The 22,094-nt window shown below is 35.2% G+C and overlaps 1 protein-coding gene and 1 long non-coding RNA gene across 4 annotated transcripts in view; one reads left to right on the top strand and one right to left on the bottom strand.

Annotated features, from left to right (window-relative positions):
* The window catches only part of LOC141584267 (uncharacterized), a 29,559-nt gene extending 25,054 nt beyond the window's left edge, over nucleotides 1-4,505 (bottom strand). Inside the window, exon 1 of the long non-coding RNA XR_012517191.1 lies at nucleotides 4,333-4,505. This is a non-coding gene — a long non-coding RNA (uncharacterized LOC141584267). The remainder of the gene's footprint in view (nucleotides 1-4,332) is intronic.
* The window catches only part of NKAIN2 (sodium/potassium transporting ATPase interacting 2), a 1,036,037-nt gene that overhangs the window by 69,742 nt on the left and 944,201 nt on the right, over nucleotides 1-22,094 (top strand). The window lies entirely within an intron of this gene.

The raw sequence follows: 22,094 nt of genomic DNA, 5'->3' as shown, positions 1-22,094 counted from the left end.
TGAATTATTCAGAAGTAGAATCTGAGGTGAGGATTCAAGTAAAAGTGATTTATTAGGAAGTGTTCCCAAGAAAAACTGCTAGGAAAATGAGAAAGTGGGCCTGGAAAGGAAGAAGTTCACACATGAGTGTAGTATCAAGGATAATGCCCTGAGGAAGCTTTGGAGACAGTGCAGAGCACACCTTAGAATTATTTGGGTAGCTCGCAGCAAGCCAGGTTGTTTACTGCCCTGTGCATTTTAGTCATTGGTTAACGATTGTCCCAGGAGGGTGTAAGTTCCCAGGCTCTCAGGGGTCTGTGGCAGAATGGGATTCAGCAGCTGGAGGTACCTCTCTATGGAAAGCCATGAGTGCTGGTGTTGGACTGAAAGCGTAGCAGGTACTGGTGTTCATGAGGATATATGAGCAGACTACTGACTGGATTTGCTACATTATTTTATAAAAATTAGCTAATAGCAATGAGAGGTCTTGTGAACCCAGTACAGCTCACACAAATATGAGATGATAGTCACTAAGAATGCTGAAAGCAAGATTACTTTGGTCTCAATCAGGCACTCACTGCCCTTAAAATCACTGGGCTCCTACTTTTGATTATGGAGGAATAAAACAAACTAAGAGATGTTTGTAAGTGCTGGATATATTATCAAAATTATCTAAAAAGTAAGTGTGATTGATTCTGGAACTCTAGTATTTTTAGCTTTCCAGGAAATGAATCCTTATTATAACACCTAAAGTCATTACTGGACAATCATATATTCTTGTATCATACATGTTTTTAAGACCACCTTATTAATGTTTTAAAAAAGTTTTTGTTGAGGACTTACCTTGTGCTAGGCACTGTTTTTGTTGTTGGAGTTAAAACTTTGAGCAAGATAAAGAAAGTCCCTACTCTGATGGAACACAAATTCTAGTGGGATGAGACCATGAACAAATAACGAGTAAACAGAAATATCTGCTAGTGATAAGTACTCTAAAGAAAGTGAAATGGAATGAAGTGATATAGATTTATGTTCAAGGAGGACCCCTCCCGCACTGAAGAGTTAATGTATAATCTAAGGCAGGAATTATAAGAAAGAGCCAAGTATGGGAAAACCTGAGGAAAAATTACTCCAGGGACAGGGAACTCTGGTGCAAAGAGGAGTGAGGCTGGAGTGTTAGAAAATCTGAACAAAGTTAATGTATTTGGAATGTCAGAGCAAAAGGAAAAGATGAGGTTCAAAGTTATTCAGGGCCAAATAATGAAAATCCTTGTAGGCCATGGGAAAGAATTTTGTGTTTCTTTCACTTTGTTTTAAGAGTCGTGGGAAACCACAAGAATTTTAAGCAGTGTAGTGACATGATCTTTATATGTTTGAAGGTTTCTCTGAAAGTATATATGGAAAACGCAGGTGAGAGTAGAGAAAGGGAAACTTTCTAGGAGGGCATTTCTTTATACTGAGACATCATATTGAAGTCAAAGAGAAATAGGCAGATTCTGAAAATTACTTGGGGGTAGAATTGACAGGTTATATTGATGGAGAATAGATAAGGGACTGAGGAAAGGTAAACTCTCGGATTCCTAGGTGTTTGTCAGGAGAGACTGGATGGATAGTTGGACCGTTTTCTGATCTTTCCTTATGCCTATAATTATCAAATACGATTGATTTTAAGCAGCATTGCTGTTCTCTTCATTGTGTCTAGAGTTTAATTTTAGGTAAATGCACACTGTTTATTCAGACCTTTGTGCTTTGTGACTGATGATTTTTGACTTTTTCCTGGTTTATTTATTTATTTATTTATTTTTGGTTAAAACGATGTTTTGACGTACAGGAGAAGCAAGAAAAAAAATTTGCTAATATTATGCCATCTGCTCGTTTTTAATTTCTTTCAAGGAAATTCTCCAAGGGAATTTCTTGTCTCATTGATGCCCATTTTATTGTCAGAGACCATTACAACCCAGGTTTTCACACTGACCTGTCCTGTGGCCATCAGAACTGGCTTACTGGAGACATCTTTTTCCATCGTGGAGAACACTTAGCTGTGCATCCTGACAGACTTCTGGGAAGGAGATGCTTTCTTTCCCTCTTCTGCTGAATTCAAGATGAATTCCTAAATTCTGGTTTGTGACACCATTGTATTATATTGTATTTGTAACTCGGTAGATTCATTATCTATTTCTGATTTTAAAAATTACATGAGAAACATTCCAAATTTTCTGGTTAATTGAAGTAATCTCTTGTCTTTGAGTAGCAGACCCTGATCTCAGAAGCATCCCCACCTGTTTGCAGTCATGATTGGGAAAAGGCATGAGTAGGGGGAAATGGATATTGTACACCGTCATTACTGAATGCATTTCAGCAGCCATGTGAATTAGGGTAGCTCTTGATAAAGAGCCTGAAGGAGATTATTATTTAGACACTAAGTGAAATAATTCTTTAGAAACTAAAATACTAATCCAATTTTAAAATATAATTCACTTCTCTAGCAATATGTATTTTTCAGAATATTGGTTCTTATTAAAATGTGATGCAAAAATATGTGAAAAAAGGTTCACAAAAATTGAATTGGCCTATAAAATTTTTTTAAAATCATCTCTTCTGATTATAAAAATATGTCTACTCTAGAAAATTGAAAAAGTAAACAAAGTCATAAAGGAGAAAATGAAAACAACTTGTAATCCCACTGCTGGAAGACAACTGTGGTTGTCTTCCACTATTCAAGATGAAATATATTATAATATAATTATATTATAATAGTTCATATATAATATAATTATATTATAATATAAATATATATTATAATAGTTCAACTATTCCAGATGAAATATATGAATAATATTTTAAACTATGTAGACATTTTAATAATTTGAGCTCATACTGTTTGTACTATTTTATACCACTTTTCCCTACTATTATAGGTGCACTGGAAAATTTAATGACTGTATTATGTTTTATATATCATAATATATTTGTCCTGTTTCCCCATTTGGGGGCATTTAAGTTGTTTTCATTATATTTAGAATCTCAGATTGTTCTTCCGTAATAAATAATACTAAAATGAATAGTTTTATAAATGCATTGTAACAGGTTTTCTATTTCCTTATCATAAATTTCTAAAATGGAGTGATTTGGTTAAACTGTATGAACATCTAAAGTTCCTTTTTATATATTAGAAAATAACTTACTATATGCATAAAAGTATGATATGCCTTGTTAATTTTTGCTAACTTGATTTTTAAAAAATGTAATTTCCTTGTTTCATTTTGCCTTACTTTCATTATTGGTAAGGTTAAATACTTACTCATATGTTTATTTACCATTTGTATTTATTCTATGAGGTGACCATGTGTTTACACATTTATTATTAGTGTTTTTCTTGGGGTACTTATATTTTAATGATTGATTTGTAAAGTAAGCATACCTTTCTCATATTTGTTTTTAAGTATGTTTTCTAATTGGACTTTGCTTAAATTTTTTCCAAAACATTCTTGACATAGAGAGATTTTAAGGTTTATATAATTAAACCTATTTGCCTGTTTTTTTGGTAATTTTATCCCATATTTTAGTGCTTAGAAACGTTGAGCTGTGGAAAATATTTATTTGTCTTCTATAGCTTTACTTAAAATTTTAATCGATATAGAATTCATTTGATTTACAGTTTTGGATATGTTAAAATATAATTATCTTTATTAAACTTCTGTACTTTCGTTTGTTAAATAATTTGATCCATTGTGAAATTTCCTTTACAAAGTTGTTTTTGTTAGTATTAGTATGTGTTAGTGCGTAACCAGTTCATATATACCCCAAGAAGTTTCAGGACAGTCTCTCAGTTCTGTTATTCTGTCAATTCTTGTGTATGACCACATTGCTAAAATTGTTTCAATATGTGTATATACACACCCAAGTCATTTTTTGATATTTTTAGCTATTTTTTGTTTTAGTCTACCAGATAAAATAGTTCTGAGACCATATATATTTCTCCCACTGGAATTTCATTAGATTATACTGGTAATCTGTGTCTCAGAAGTCTGCCTGCTCATACATATCTGCCACCCCAAAATATACAATATTTCTTCATTCAAAATTATTCTTATGATTCTCCATAAAAGTATTATATTTTATATAATGTATCCCATCATGTCGTGATACATCTATGTCGAACATTTTAGGTTATTTATGATTTTTCAGCTATTTAGACATTTTCTCGTTTAACCAGCTTTGCATATACATAGCTGTATTTAGTAGGGATTTTCCAGAGAACAGAACCAATAGGATATATATATACACACACAGTCATACACACACACACACACACACACACACACACACACGATTTGTTATAAAGAATTGGCTCACGTGTTTATAGAGGCTGAGAAGTCCTACAATTTGCTCTCTTGCGCAAGCTGGAGACCGAGGAAAGCCAGTGCCGTAGTTTAAAAGCCTAAGAACTGATGAGCTGTTGGTGGGAATTCCAGTTCTAGTCTGAAGGCCTGAAAACAAGGCGTGTGGAGGGCAGCGGAAGACTGATATTTTCAGCTCAAGCAGTCAGAGAGTGAACTGAACCTCTTCTCCCTTTTTATTCTATTCAAGTCCTCAAGGGATTGGATGCTGCCCACCCACGTTAGGGAGGACCATCTGCTTTTCTCAGTTCACTAATTCAAATGCCAATCTTTTCTGGAAAGATTCTCATAGAGATACTCAGAAATAATGTTTAACCTGTGGCCCAGTCTAGTTGGCACATAAAATTAACCATCATAATAGCATAAACATTAATTACTTTACGTTAAACTTTTTCCTGTCTTACAAATTTAAATATATAACTTTTTAAACTTGTTTTTCAGGCTCAAAAATTACCCAATATATTGATAATATTATCTTCTCATTTCTAATACTTGTTGCTGTTCCATGTCTGATACCATTGGCTAAAATTTCTAGAAAGTTATAATAACAACTAGAAATGTGTTTTTGTTTTGGTTCAGAATTTATTAGAAATCTATCTCTTGTTTTATCTTTTGGTATTCTGTGGGCCTAATATTATTTAACATATAAATTATTCTATTTTTATTTTCCCAGGAAGTGCATTTAAAATCAAGTATGCATGTTAAAATTTATTAAATGCCATTTTAGTTTCTATTGAATTTGTCACTTTTTCTTTGACCTGTTACTATGCAACATTTGCTAGGTAGATTTCTGAATGTTAAACCATCCTTGTATTATTGGTGTATTCCTTACCTGGTCATAGTAGCTGAAGCTTTTAATGCATTAATGAATTTAGAATACTTATATTTTGTTACACATATTCATCTATAATTGGAATTTTAGATGGGTATATGGAAAGCATGGGAAATAGATTTCAAGCCAACTACAATCCTTCAGTGGTAATAATTCTCAATATGTTGAGAATTACTGCAAAGTTGCAGGATCAGTCCCATGTACTCTAGGTAACGTTGGAATGTGCTAAGGGGTGACTGAACGTCCCATAGACTGAGGTCTGTATTTGCATGCTTGTGTCTTTCATGCCTGCCTCCTCCTGTTCCTGCCCCTGTTCTTTAATGCTATTTTGAGCAAATGTTGATGTTGGGATTGGAGTTATGCTTCATTAAATTAATTAGTTAAGTTTTTATACACAAATTATGTAGCATGAGCTTTAAAACTCTGAGAGGTTTTCAGTAAACTTATTTTCTGGCATGATTTTCTAAAGTAACTTTTAATAGTAACTTTTGATAATTATTTTACTGTATTTGTTTATTCAATTTAGTTAATTTTGGCTTTCAATAATTTGCAATTATCTAGATTTTCTAGAAAAATACATAGTATTTTCTGAGGTAGTTTTCCCCTTATTACTTCAAAATAACTTTCATATATACACTTTTCCATTTCTTACTGAATTAGTCATTTCCTCCCTTTTATTAAGTTCGACTATTCTATTATTATTTTTCAAAGACGTCAAACCTTTATTCAGTCAGTTGTCAAGACCTGTCATTGTCAACCTTTTAATTTTGTCTGGACTTCTATTTTTATTGTATTGCCATTGATTTCTTCAGGTTTGCTTTTATTTGTTTTTGTTTTTTGTTTTTTTTGTTTTTGTTTTTGTTTTTGTTTTACATTACCAGAACCTTTAAAAAATCCTTTTCTTTCAGGCTAGACACCATGTTGTGCTCAGGGTGATTTTTCAAACTCCAGATATGATAATATATTCATTATTTTAAATTTTGAATTAGTCTTTCTCTTCAGGATAAACTTCGAGTCCTGTAATATGGTTCCACCCACTACTTCTGCTCTGAATGCTGCTCATCTTTGAACTGTTTCCTTCCTTCCTGTACTCTGTGGTTTGGCGTTGCTGGACCTGTAATGCCCATCTCTCCCCTGCCTCTCCTTTCTTCTCCCTTCCTATGTCCCCTCCTCCCCGCACCACTCATCGCCTTGCCTACCTGGTGGTAAACTACTACTCAGAAGTTCACTCAAAAATGACTTTTACATGTTTGGTTTTCTTGCCCTCACTCTGAGAGACAGTACTTTTTCCTAAGTTCTTCACTCTGCTTTTTTTTTTCTATTACAACAATGAAAATGAGTGGCTTTTTGTTTTTTTTTTAGAAGACTGTTTTCTTTAAAAACCCTTTTAACCTCTAAGGCTTAGAAAAGAAATAGTATATACTGTGACATGCAAATAATTTTGAGAGTTCTCATGATCGTATTCCTTTTCTAGGCATTGTCATGTTCTTGGGAGCTGAGTCAAACTGTTGAGGCTAGAAAGTCATCACAGCTATGCCCTCAGTTCAAGATCAAATGGAACTCAATATAAATAATCCAAATGCTTTTTGTGAATATGCCTCATGTCTGCTGCTCAGATGTGTCTATTTATGTAGTATGGTTATCTTGTCTCAAATAGGTAAATCTAAAGGATATAGTTGATCTGTAATGCAGAATTTCATATTCTGTCCTGTATTTTCTGGCCCATCCCCTTTTGTATTGGGGTGAAGGCTAAGTTGCTATAACAGAGAAACAAATCTGAAGTATAGTGGCTTTTAAGAACATATCAATTCTCATTGCCCATGTAATAATCTTGAAAGGAGTGCTCCTGATCCTTGACACAGCTCTGCTCCTGGTGGTCATTCAGGAGCTCAGATTCTTTCTACCTTGTCTTTCCACTGTCACCTAATGACATGTTCAAAACTAGGACACAAGCACCTCAGTGTTCTAGCTAATAGAAAGGGGGAGCATCTGTTTTGAGAGCCCCCAGCTAAATTAGGGTTCCAGTACCAGAGTAACTGGCAACCCTGCCTTCAAGGGAAATAATGGGGTGCTGGACAGACATGGGTGTTTCCGGTGTGTCTTTCAACAGGATGCTTCTTTCACACTGTGGACAACCTGATGCCCCTTTGTCCCACTTGTGACCAGGGGATCACTCACACAGACAACCTGTTAATATTGGTAGACACCCTTATGGCTCTTGTCTGACCTGTGTTGAGTTTATACTTGCCTACATTTATCTGGCGCTGGGAGTCTGACTTCATGTTTTCCCTGTTGTCTTGGAGAAAATCCAGGTTGGGGCAACCCCTGGTTCTTCAAATGGAAAGAGAAAATTCCATATACTACTACAGTAGCAAAGAAGTTCAAAGATTTTTACTTAGAGATCCTGGGCAAGAAGGGTACAATGACTTGTGTAGAGTCGGGCAGAGTCAGTCAGGGGCAGAAGAGCACGAGGCATCTTGCAGTATATGTAAGGGACTAGAGCATGGGTCATTAAGTTATGACTTTGTAAAGGATAAAGCAGGAAAGCAGGGAGCCCAGTTTGTTAGGCGAGAGAGAAGTTATCTCTGTCCACTGGCTTGTACCATTTGGGTGTGGCCTAGAACTGGAAATATGTCAAGGTCGAGTGAGCCCTGCTGCTGATAGAAGAAAGTAAAACTTCAGGCTGGGTGCAGTGGCTTGCACCTGTAATCTCAGCGCTTTGGGAGGCCAAGGTGGGCAGATCACGAGGTCAGGAATTCAAGACTAACCTGACCAATGTGGTGAAACCCTGTCTCTAATAAAAATACAAAATTAGCCAGGCGAGGTGGCAGGCATCTTTAATCCCAGCTACTCGGGAGGCTGAGGCAGGAGATGGGAGGCAGATATTGCAATGAGCCAAGATTGCACTACTGCACTCCAGCCTGAGTGACAGTGAGACTGTGTCTCAAAAAACAATAAATAAATGAAAGAAAGAAAGTTAAAATTCCATTCAAAATGAATGCCAAGGTTACATAAAATTATAAGAATTCACTATAGGATCCCAGGCCCAGAAATGGCACATGTCACTTCTGCTTGAATTCATTTAAATAGACCTTAGTTACACAGAAATACCTGCAGGGGAGGCTTCAAAATATAGCTTGGCCGCTGGAGCACCATTACTGGTGAAGGAGAGTATGGACGATCCGCTAACCATTGCCATCACGCATCTCTACTCCAAGAACTGCATATTTGGCAAGAATAATTTGGGCTTTAATGTATTAAAAGGAACTCTAAAAAGAAGCACAGAATGTATCATTGCTTTTATTTTAAAACTACCAGTTAGATAGAACTAGTCAGAAAAAAAACATTGCTTATTTAATGTATCTCAGTATGCTTTGGTTGAATCACTTAAGTATAATCAAAGGTTGAAGTACTGGTTTTCAGACCGTGTAACCATAAAAAATAAAGGTGTTTACTTTTAAATTTTTCATATTTAATTACTCTGCAACTGTAAAAAGCTATCTTTGATAGAGTGGCAAATATTTCTCTAAAAGCAACTAATTCAGAGAGATTCTTTAGTCAGTTTTAGTGTGAATGAAGAGAATTACCAGATATAATTCTGTCGATTTTCATCACAGTTATATTAAAGGGTGGGCAAGGCTGTGAGCAAGAAAAAAGCTTAACAGGAACCACTAATCATGTACTGAGTTAGGTGTGTGGCTAGGGATTTTATTTATTTATTTTTTTTTTTGTGAAACTGAGTTTTCTCTGTCACCCAGGCTGGAGTGTGCAGTAGCACAATCTTGGCTGACTGCAACTGCTACCTCCCCAGTTGAAGCGATTCTTCTGCCTCAGCCTCCCCAGTAGCTAGGATTGTAGGCAGCCATCACCACTCCCAGCTATTTTTGTATTTTTAGTAGAGATGGGATTTCACCATGTTGGCTAGACTGGTCTCGAACCCCTGACCACAGGTGATCCTCCTGCCTCGGCCTCCCAAAGTGCTGGGATTACAAATGTGAGCCACTGCACCCAGCCGCTAGGGATTTTATTCTAAAGAATGAGTCAGAAAAATAGAAACAAGTTTGTAAATAGCAAGAATGGTTTCATCTCTTCTGACTGAATGTTCCGAACCCAAGTAGGGCAGAAGGACAAGCAATACAATATGTTAAATGAAATGAGGCAGTTTACAGTGAAAACTGATGGAGTGGATCTAGTGTCAAAATTTGGATTGCTCAGTAAGGAACTAGTTTGGTGTCACTTCTGTAAAGATATATTAGCCAATGGATTGCATGGAAAATGCATTATCTTCTTTTCTTAAGAAATTGTTTTCAGAGTTGGTTTTGTGTTTATTACCATTTTAAAATGTTTTATATTAGTGGATTTCATAGATAATGATTTACCACAGTAATAAAAAAGATGGGAGTTCAAAGCATGAAAACATATTAGTATAGCTCTCTGATGACTAATATGACAGAAACGCGAGACTGATGTTTCATTCTGAAAACACTTATCATGACATATCTATGAAACAAACTCATAAATATGTTAGATTGTGTGTGGACCTTCTGTCATACATAAATATGACACTTTTAGATATATTCTGTAGATCTTTAACATGGTGCATTACTTAAATTCAGTGGTATTATTTTTACATTTCAATATACCATATCACTAAAACTGAAGGACTCCATATCTTAAAATCTGGATTAGCTTGTATGTGATTAATTATATTTGAACTCACATAATTCATCTACTAAAAATCTATGAATATTTTTGAGAAATTAAAGAGTGTTAAAATTTTTCATGTCACCAACATTCATAATCAATAATTTCCACTGTTAGGACCAATCTCCTTATGTTTCTCACTTTTAAGTCCTGTTTTAAATTTTTGCACAGTAAAATATATCAAATATATATTTACAATAAAATTACATGTATATGTAGTCGTAAATTGAGTAAACCCAGGTACAAGGCATTCAGGGACTTTGGCTATTAATTATGAAAAAAAAATTACTGCTTTGGATATGAGGTTGAAAGAGGGCATGAGTCCCTTTATATCTCATTTTTTAAAAATCTTAATTATGAGATCAACTTATCACTAATGTCCTTTCAAATCACTCTAAAATAGGGACATATATTTCATTTTGATTTTCAATGATTGTTTATAAATCTTTATATAAAATTAATAGCAGGAAGTAATCTGCAGGTCCTGTTAATGAATTTGAATGCCAAATACTGTGTGTATTATAGTTAATTGACTTTAATAAGAGTGTCATACATTATTTAAATAGAATTTATATTTTATTTCATATATGTGTATGTTTGGGGGACATTTTTAATAACTTACCTTTGAGTAAACAAAAATGCAAAAAATGTTTCTTTCAATAAAATGTTGCCAGTTTTCTACTGTATCACTTCTGTCATTGTGTAAAGATTGGATAACTGGAATTTTACAGCACAAATTTGTAGTCTATTAATTGTGATGATTTAATATTTAATAAGAGCATCCCAGAACCTTGTAAAAGTTGAAATGAAAAGACCAATTGTTTAAGGAGAAGAAAAACAAAACAAAACAGAATATGTAGATGTAGTTGGATTCCACATAACTTTCTCATGATGTTTGGTAAATTCATAGAACACCACAGTCAGCCAGAAACTAAGCTGGTGAAATGTCGAGTCTTCTTCTTTGGTCTAGGGTGTGTGTGTGTGTGTGTGTGTGTGTGTGTGTGTGTGTGTGTGTATTACACACTCTGATATAGTTTGTGTCCCTGCCCAAATCTCATGTCAAATTGTAGTCCCCAGTGTTGCAAAAGGGCCTTGGTGGGAGGTGGTTAGATCATGGAGTCCATTTCCCCTTTGCTATTCTCCTAATTGTGAGTGAGTTCTTTTGAGGTCTTTTAGTTTAAAAGTATGTGGCACCTTTCTCTTTTCCTTTTCTTTTTCCTGCCCAGCCATGTAAGATGTACCTGGTTCCCTTTCACCTTCTGCTGTGATTGTACATTCCTGAGGACTCCCCAGCCGTGCTTTCTGTAAGCCCCCAGAACCATGAACCAGTTAAAACTCTTTTCTTTAAAAATTACCTAGTCTCAGGTATTACTGTTTTTTAAATTATTATTATTATTTTTTAACGTTCTTTTCAGTTCAGGGGTAGAAGTGCAGGTTTGTTACATAGATAAACTTGTGTCATGGGGATTTGTTGTACATATTATTTCATCACACAGGTATTAAGCCTTTTACCTATTAGGTGTTTTTCCTGATCCTCTCCCTCCTCCCATCCTCCATCATCTGAAAGGCCCCAGTGTGTGTTGTTTCCTTCTGTGTGTCTATATGTTCTCTTCATTTAGCTCCCACTTATAAGTGAGAATATATGGTACTTGATTTTCTGTTCCTGTTGCTATGAATAATGGCCTCGGGCTCCATCCAGTCCTTGCAGAGGACATATCTCATTCATTTTTGTAGCTGCATAGTATTCCATGGTGCATATGTACTCCATTTTCTTTACCCTGTGTATCTCTTTAGAGAAGTGTTAGAATGGACTAATACACACACAATGTCATTCCTTTTAAGGAAACAAACATAGGAATAAAGTAGTAATTGGAAAGACTGAAGTAGATAGTAATGGAAATATTTTTCTAAGCTGTCTCTCTCTTGCACATGCATGTGTGTGAGTGTTTCTTGAAGTAATCCCTTATACTTTTAATTATCCCTAACACCATTGGTTAGTTCAATTAATCTTCTAATAATGTGGCTTAAGAGAAAATTAGCAATGATAAGGTAGTGACAAAAATTGGTTGTGATTCCTACAATTTTGTATTTCTGATAATTTGTTTAGATACTTTTTAGGTTAACAGTTTATACACAGTAAAATATTTTATTAGAGGCATTACAAACACTGCATGTCCACTGGTCATGATATTAGATAAGATTTCATTCAACACACAGATGACCAAGTCTGGGACAAAATAAAAATAGTACTCTATTGTACATTAGATTACTATTTCAGCTGTGCAACAATGTCTTGGTTTACCTTGATCATTTCAGTCATTTTAACAGTGTATATATTTGTAGTTAATTTATTGTAGTAAACATAGCTCATTCTGTTGATTATCACTGTTCTATATGCCTATGGAATTCTCATTATCTCAGGTACACTTTTAGGAGGCAGTTTTAACCTACTAAAATTAACAAGGTTTGGTCCAGTTTTAAGTGAAGAAGGAAGTAATAATGTACTCACAAGTAAAAACTTATTTGTGAGTAAAAATTTATATAAATTTAAAACACTTTACTTGATTTTTGGCCTTTTAGTATATTTAATCATATATCAATGTATTAACATTTTTGTATGCATATTTATCCCCAAGACCTGTATTCTGGATGCCTTTGCCTCCTTTCTGAACAATGTCAAATGGTTCCAGTGTGATTTCACTTTTTAATTAGGCTGCAAGGACAGTTGGCCCCTGTTAGGATTATGGGATGGCTTTGTATAAAATCTGCTTCTGATTAGCAGCTACAAGACATTGGCATCCTACAGTTTTGATCTTTATCTCTTATCAGTTATTCTGATAGTTCTCTACAACAACTATATTACAGTCATTTCTAATGCACTGGTATTGAAAAAGGAAGAAATGTGTTTAGGTAGGAATTTTTGTCATCGATCAGATTTTGCATGTTTTTGTTTCCTGAGAAAGTTATATATTGGAAATAGTTAATATTTAGCTTGAAAATATTTCAGCATAAATAATTAATGTGATAGGCACATGATCGTGGATAATGGAGTTTTAAGAGCAGTTGGGAATGACTCTAAATTTTAAATCTGAGACAAGTGTGTTTTTTGTGATGCAAGAACAGCTACCAGTCTAAGGAAGTACAAGAAAGAGATTTTTGAGCTGTATAATATTATCCACATATTTATTTTCTAGACTAAAGTAGCTGGCCAATCAGAGGTCATCTTTAGTTCACCATTGCCTCTTATTTAGTATGAATTTTCCATTTTGCACACGCATATAGGAAATACAATTAAAAATGGTACATTAGGAAAGGCAAAGAACTTTACCTGACTCTTTCTTTACACTGCCTTTGTGGCAGTAGCCAATTAGGAATGAAAAATCCCGGTGAGATAGAGCAATGGTAAAAAACAACAATAAGAGTTCCCTTAACTAGAAAAATGCATTTTAAAAAGAGGCAGTACATATGGTTAATAAACAGATAAAAAACTTAAAATTCACTCATATTAAAAGACAGGCGCATTAAATTATTTTTGCCTATCAAATTAGCCAGGACAAGAGCATGCACTTTAGCGATGATGAGGAGTATATAGGTCTGCTGGTGAAAGTAAATGTACACACAACATTTTGATTTGATAGTTTGGCAGCAGTTGCTAAAAATATTTAACGTTTTTATACTTTTTGATAAAGCTTTTTATTTTAGAAAACTTCCATAAATCAAAATGTAGAAATACACATGATAATTTCTTTGTAAGTATATATTTGTACAGTATTATATTACTTCCACATGATGGCATATTTTGTAGGCATTAAAATGATACTATGAAGATTATTAAAGAAGTACACCCAGTACATAGTGTTAAATAAACAAGGACACGAAATATATATATCTTAGTATCTAAGTCCTGTAAAAATATATGTTTACATAGGAAAAAACTTAGAAGGAAAATACAGAATGCTATCAAGCCTGTGTTCCTCTGGAACTATGAATTTCCTACAAGAATGTTAATTATAGTGAACTAATGAAAATTGCTGATTAAACAAAGAAGTGAAAACTAAACTCAAGCCAATATATGACTACTCTTCTATGTAGAACATGTTGACTGGAAAGGGGAAGCAAATAAAGTTAATTTTTGATGGAGCTGTTCACAAAAGTAGCAAATTTATTTAATCAAAAGAAAAATCAATCAGTTGGTCAGTTCTTTCAGAACAGTATAACATTTTTTCAGTTGCCCCAACTACAGTTATTCCTTGGTTGACTGTATTGACGAGCTGCTTTGCAGTTGTTTAGATGTGTTTTTGGAGAAAAAAAAATTGCCAAAACATACTTAGTCAGTGAAACTTAATAACGGCACAGTGGGAGATCATTAAAATGAATCCTCTTGCTTGGTTGAGGCAATGTATTGGAATGCAGATCTTATTGATTTACTGCAAGTATCTGTATGAAAGTGAGCCCATATATTAAAATCTATGTATTATAGAAGTCAGAATACAAATTTGTTTGATAGAGTTTTGATGAACAACCAAGCTGATTAGACTACTTTGTAGTTGCTGGGTCATCTTTAGATTTCTCTCAAGCATTCATTACACGGAAATTCATTAACTAATGACTTTAACTATTTTCTGTCCCTAGTGGGCACTTAGAAGAAGAATTGGCTGTTCAGTACTTTGCCTTGAAGCTGCTTGTAATGATGAGTCTGTATTTGTGACATCTAGTGGAAATAGATTATCCACTCAGATATGACATGCTATTGTTCTTCATGGTTAAGAGGCTTACATTTTCTGGGTTTCATTTTATTGTGTTACTCATATAGTTTCTTTACAGTAACACTGTTTTAGCACACTTATCTTTACGTAGTGCAGCCATTTTCAACAATAAAACCAGATGGAAAAATCAGGGATAATTCGTGACAAGCTGTATCAATTAAAGGGAGTTAAATCTAAAGCAGGTTGTGCTGTGTCCTTTTCTATGTACCTTCAATTCTTGGTACCTTCATTTCTTGCACACCCACTTTTTTGTTACCCTGTTGCTCATGTTCTCAACCACTGTAAATACACTGAAGGTCAAAAGCTCTAAATTGCAGAATTTTAGAGGAAGTTGAGATCTTACTAAAGATCTTCCATTTTGCTAATGAGACATCAGAAGTCCAGAAAATTTATGGAAATTGCCTAAGGTCAGATGTAGTTAGTGACAAAATTGGAATTAGACTTTTGTTCTGTTGCCCTATTATCTATCATTTCCTTCTGCTTTGAGAGGCTGCAGATGAATCCTTTTAGTAGCATGGTGATAAAGACCATGGACTGGGGAGCCACATTTTCTTTGTTCACATTCTGGTCCTATTTTTTACTAGCTGTATGACTTTGGGCAATTTACTTAACCTTGCTGTTCATCAGTTTGTTTGTACAATGATGATGAGAATACTACTCATAGTGGTAATTGTGAAGATTAAATGACCTGATATTTGTAAAGTGAATGCTCTAGAAATGTTTATAAATATAAACATCTAGAAGAAAAACAATCTAGACCAAGAGGACATGTTATCCCTTATGTATAGAATGTTACTTTTAATATTGCAGCCAAAGTGTGCTTTAATAACTAATTTAGTATAAAGGAAACATAGGTGCCACATCACATGAGTTCTAAAGATTCATGGTGGTCATATGTGATATCTTTGCTTAATATTTCAGCCCTTTACATATTCCTTCACTTTTCTATTCCTTAGAATACTTTTTAATTGGGCCTGTTTTGAATTGATGGTTTTAAAAATGCACTTTTAGATAACAAAGAACATTTTAAGTCTTAGACAATGTACAGAGGGACCAAAAGAGAAAATACTGGGCTATGTCTAAAACTTAGTAATGCTTAAGTTTTATTTCTTATAAATCAGCCTCTGTTAATATTGTATTTTTGGTCTTCTGTTTTCCCCACAATAATCCCTGAATATTGTTATGCTACAAACAATATCAAATCAGTATTAAAATTCCTATAGAATATCTTAAATTTATCTAATAATATATTCCTTTCTTCCAATTTTTTAAAAAAGCAACTGGTCTTTGTTTTCTTTGGTTTTAGTACAACATTTCTACCTAGTCAGAGGTCAAATGATCCCTATATGTTTATTCCTTTCAAATGACCTCCATTTGCAGATAATATTTTAGGGGTAAGTTTTAACTATTTCTCCTAGGGACTGTCCATACTTGAGAAAAATAGACTGAGGCTTAACATTTTCTGTGTATGTTTGAAATGGCAACTGCACAGTCATGCAGGCTTCATTCCTGAGCTATTTTCAGCTCTGGCTGCTTTTAAAACCAAGAGGAGAGTGAAGCAGCAGCTATAGCAGGGCGAGCTGTATCATGCACTTTCAAGTGTAGACTTAAAGAACAATCTACTGAATGGCATTGAAAGGATAAGACCCAGAAGAGATATTATTTTCTCTATTTTAATGCTTTCTGAGTGCCTTGAAAGTGATGCTTGACCTGTGTATCATAAATCCAAACCAGAACATTTTAGAAGAGTCATTTATATCTAAGCTTTTCGTGCTTCCATTGCAGCCCATGATAGTGCATTTCATCATATTATTAGTTAGACTAAGTGCTTCCTAGGGGGCATTGGGACTTGACATATGTGGAGCTGGTTGATCTGAATGGCATATTCTAAGTGAGATGTCCTGCTTAAGTCACTGAGAATTGTTACAAGGAGGCCATTAAAATTTTGCCCTTTTCTACCCGAAATGACCTGAAATGACAACTGGGTTCATTCTGCTGACAGTGAACCTCTTGTTCTGCCAAAACTTAGGTTCCTTAGAGAAAAGGAAGGAAGAATCGATTGTGCAACTCATTTGCTACTGGTGACATGACAGGCTGACTCCATGTGAATACACGATTCAGAGAATGCAAGGAAACAGAGGAAAACAAGTATTTTGGGCCAGTGGGGAAATAGTATCACCCTACATTTAAAATGCATGTCCAACTTACCTTGTATAAAAGACACTCAAAGAAAAAGTTTATTTCAGGCTTTTCATTGAAGTAATAGTTCACAAAGGAGAACATGGTTAAATAAAGCACTGATTGAGTCACTGAGTTTTGAGTAAGCTTATATCTACTCAAGAAATTCAGGATATATTAGAAGTTAGGGAGCATAAAATCCATACCTTCTCACTTTCATGTTTTCACCTGTTTTAAAACAGTTTCTGTTTCTTCCTTGAATTAGAAATAAACTCAGGACATGAATCAATGGTATAATATTTTAATTTTCTCTTAGTTTTGGGTTTGGTTTTTAACTTTTTACTCATTTGTTAACCATAAAGATGGTCACAGAGGATGAATTAGGACCCTTTTGTCATTTCATGCTGGCTTAAAAAATAGAGCCATTTATTACCTCATGTAAAAAGACATCCATCGGTGGAGTAGACTTGGTAGTTGGATGATTTTGCGTTCATTATATCATCAAAGATTCTGATTATTTCCCATTATTTCCCCTGTCATCTTTAGAGTTTCAGTCTTGTCCTCAGGTTCCTTCCTCTTTTAGTTATAAGAAGACTCCAGCAAAAAACTAGGACAGCACGTTCTCTATTTATAGTAGGGGAGGATGAAGTGGAAGGGAAAAAGGACATCTTTTAAGTCCTTAAACACCTTTTCTTTTGTCTGACTGACTCCATCCGGGACAAAAATTACTAGTAGGGAATACTATGAGCCAGTTCACTGACTAAGTAACATCACCACCTAGAGCTCGGAATGCAATTGATAACAAAATGAAATGGAGTTCTTTAGAAAAAAGGAAAGAAGAAATGCAAGCTGGGTAACAGCCTTCAGTGTTTATTTCAATCCAAGGCCTTATATAAAAAAACAGTACAAATCATTTTGTAGCCATTTGGATGGCTGTTATTCAAAACAAAACAAAACCACCACAAACCCAGAAAGTATCGTGTGGGCTAGCATGGGGAGAAATTGGAACACTCATGCATTGCTAATGGGAATATGAAAGGGACAGTTACTATGGAAAACAGTTTGGCAGTTTCTCAAACAGTTAAACAGAATTACCATGTGATCCGGCAATTACCCTTCTAGTTATATACTTGCAAGAATTGACAACAGAGACTCAAACAAATACCTGTATACCAATGTTTATAGCAGCTCAAATAGCTAGTCACAATAGTTAAAATTTGAGAAGAGCCCCAGTGGCCATCAACAGATGATGGATGGACAAACAAAATGTGGTGTATGCATACAATGGGATGCCATTCAATCCTAAAAGGGATGAAATTTTCTTACATGCTACAACATGGATGAACCTTGAAAACATTTGCCAAGTAAAAAAATTCAGACACAAAAGGACAAATGTATGATTTCACTTTATAGAGTCACAAGAATAGGCAAATTAATGGAAGGACCGAAAATAGAATGGAGGTTACCAAGACTCGGGGGTGGGGCCAATTGGGAATTGTTTCATGGGTACAGAGTTTCTGCTGGAGATCATGAAAAAGTTCAGGAAATATTGGGGATGGTGATACAACACTGTGAATGTACTTATTGCTATTAAAGCATAAACGTATAAATGGTTAAAATAGTATATCTTATGTATATTTTACTGTACACAAAAAGCAATGTAGAGCCAACTGGAGATCATGTATTGGTAATATCAAGAGCTTGTAAGTGAGATACAAGAATCAAGAAATTAGTGTCTTCACTCTTTTTTTTTTTCTTACTCCTGCATACCAAGGTAAAGTGGAACTGAATTTGGAGTGTGGGTTAAATGTTGTTTAGCAATATTTAGTGTTAACTTCCAAAGACTAGTGCCCAAACATTGGTGTTCGTTGCCTACAGGAAACTTGATCTTTTTAGCGGTGTAAAGTTCTGTTAAACCGACTAGTTGCAGCCATTGTTTCAAAACAAAACGTAACCACAATTATAAGCTTTAGCAATACACAGAGGGCACAATGAGCTACATCATTCTATGTGTTTCTAGTATTAGCATTTATTCTCAGATTTTCTAGTCAACAAAGCAGTAAGTTAAAGTTTGGAGTATAATGCCAAATTTTGACTTCTTCCTTTAGTTTTTGTGAAACAAATGAAGAATAGACTAAAATAGAGATGAAAATAGCCTTATTATTGGTTGTCAAGCACTTACTCCACAAAGCAGGGCTCTGATAAACTACATAAAAGAGTGAGGTTCATACCTAAAACCCAGTTATGCTTTTACCTCCTTTGGAGCAGATCTGTGGATGAGTTCAGTTTTTCAGGACAAATTTAATCAACTTTGCCCATCCAGTCTCGGAGAACCTGGAAGAGAGACAAAATGGTGCTTTCTATTTTCTCAGAGAAAGAGAGAATGGGGAGGTCCTCCCCAGATGTACGTAAAAATAAAAGAAAGGGCTCCATTGTACCTGAACACAGGCAGGCAAGCAACATTATGTACTTGGTCCCAGCCACACATGAGCAATGCTCCTTTAACACATGAATTTGGATCACCTATTAGAAAAGTGTGATTCAGTGACTGTGTTAGTCCGTTCTCATGCTTCTATGAAGAAATACACAAGACTGGGTAATTTGTAAAGAAAAGAGGTTTAATTGACCCAGTTCTGCATGGCCGGAGGCCTCAGGAAACATAATTATGGTGGAAGGTGCCTCTTTACAGGGCTGCAGGAGAGAGAATGAGTGCAAGCAGGGGAAATGTCAGACGTCTATAAAAACATCAGATCTCATGACACTCACTATCATCAGAACAGCATGGGGAAAACCACACCCATGATCCAACTATGCTCATGTGGTCCCATCTTTGACACATGGAGTTTATTACAAATCAAGGTGAGATTTGGGTGGGAACACAGAACCAAAATCTGTCAATGAATATCAGGTTTTCTGCAATTAGCTTAGCTGCTCCTCCTTCCTTGGGTTGAATGGAACATGCTGTTTTTTTCTATGCTTACGGAGTGGGGATGGAAACAAATGTAGATTTTCATCTAAAGTTAAATTTGTACTTTGTGAGAAGGGGTCATACACACTAGCATGTGCAGATGTTATTAAGTCTGGCTAATGGGCCTCTCCACCCCAGTCTGTATTTTTGTTTAGCACTGTCCTAAGGGTGAGAGGGTTTCAGATGCCATTTACCTCAAATTTCTTGCCTTGATATTGATTGAGCTCAATCATCTAGTTTTTTTTTTCTTTTTTCTTTTTTTCTGAAATAAAGTTGAGCAATAATCAGAAGGCAAAATAAACTGAAATTTTGTGATGCTAAATAGAAAATAACTCAATGAATTTTAAACCTTTCTTTTGGATATAGGACATTCTTGCCTTTGTTTTCAAATAGTTGGCATATAAAATTTTCTAGCTCTTATCGCTCTTTCACTGAAGCTCATTAATATAGGGCAACAACTTGCTTCACAAACTTCTGTCAGTTCATACTTCTTTTTTATTGAAAACTCAAATGTAAAATATAGAATATATGTGTATATATATATGCATGTGTGTATATATATGCATATATATATATATATATATATATATATATATTTAGACAAGGTCTCGCCCTGTCACCTAGGTTGGAGTACAGTGGTGTGATCATAGTTCATTGTAGCCTTGAACTGCTGGACTCAAATTATCCTCCTGCCTCAGCTTCCCAAGTAGCTAGGACTGCAAGTTCTTACCACTGTGCCTGGCTAATTAAAAAAAAAAAATCTTTGTAGAGATGGGGTCTGGCTGTATTGCCCAGGCTGGTCTAGAACTTATGGCCTCAAGCAATCCTCCATCCTTCTATAGTGGTGGGATTATAGTCATGAGCCACCACACTAGCCTAATACAGAATTTTAAAGCTCTAAAAGGTAACAACTCTCTGGTCCTGTGGATCCACTCATTTTAAAGGATTAGGCAATTGAGACAATTGATACCTGCATCTTGTAAGTGACCTGTCCGGTGTCCTGTGTCTGTATTGTGATAGGGCAAAGCTCAGGGTTCAGTTATTTGTCCTTTTTAATTAGAATTCTTTTAAATATTCAAGTAAAAGGCAGCCATGAAACCTTAAACATACAAATCTATAATGTGATAAGATCATACCCAACGCTTGGCTCTCATACCCGTATGATTCCTGTAAGAGTCCTGACAGGAATTATTCCAGAGGGAGGAGAACTATTTGGTCAGGGCCTCAGTTCACAGAAAGCCCAGTATCTTAAATTTAGACATTAGACCTTCTCTCCTTAGAAGGTTCCTTAGTCCTAGGGATTAACTGATGGATTTAGAGAAGATTTAGAGGAGAATTTAGGTTCATTTACCCTAAAATTTTAGACTCAAATTTCTTCAAAATTTTATAATTTTGTTTGGGTTCTACAAGTGTATGTCCTGTTGTTTTTAAATTAAGTGTTAATATGTTTAAATGTAGATATAGAACATTTATTTATATATTAAACCTCTATTTGGCATTTTTCAGTTTTTTATGTTTCAGACATCTCAAAAATGGACAGTACTGGGGTCTCTCTTGAGCCCAGAACTGTCCTGTTCATGGCTGGTGACTGCAAAGCCTTCAGGGCCAGGCACAAGCTGCTCACTGTGGGTCAGTGCATGCTACTGTTTGATTGCTGTCATTGTTGGAAATTTCAGCTGTTCAGATCCTAGCCTTCTGAATCCTTACAGGCTTTTGGAATTACTCAGGACTCAAGAATAACTGAACAAAATCTAGAAACCATTATGTTGACAGAAAAACAGAAGAAACAAATGACAGAGAAGAGCACAGATTGTGAAAGTTAGAGAAGGTGTATTGGTTGGGGCATTGGTTAGTTGTCGATGTTTTTAAAGGATCTGTAAAACCTGAGAAGCATTCAAGGAAGAAGATGAGGCAGAAGCTACCAGGAAAAGAAAAGTAGAGGGGAAAAAAGGAAGAGTGGGCAAGGAAGAGCAGCAGTCATGGAGAAAGAGAATGAGGGAAAGGGACAGCTCATGGGGGACTTTCCAGGAGATGCAACCAAGAACCCTGGATCATTAGTCGTTTATATCCTGTGATTCTCTAAAGGAAACTCATGTCTCTACAGTGAGTATGTGAATGTGGGGAAGGGGCAGGGAGTAGAGAAGGAGATTCCCCTAACTCAGCCTTGAAGGTCAATCAAAAGCCATGGCAGCCACAGCAGCTCAGGACTCTAGAGGAACTTGGCTGTGTTTTGATGCCATTATAATGTATCAGTCCGGCTAAACTGATTG

Source organism: Saimiri boliviensis, chromosome 4 (assembly GCF_048565385.1).
Source record: "Saimiri boliviensis isolate mSaiBol1 chromosome 4, mSaiBol1.pri, whole genome shotgun sequence".
Taxonomy (NCBI): domain Eukaryota; kingdom Metazoa; phylum Chordata; class Mammalia; order Primates; family Cebidae; genus Saimiri; species Saimiri boliviensis.
This window is presented reverse-complemented; position numbering and strand designations above follow the sequence as displayed.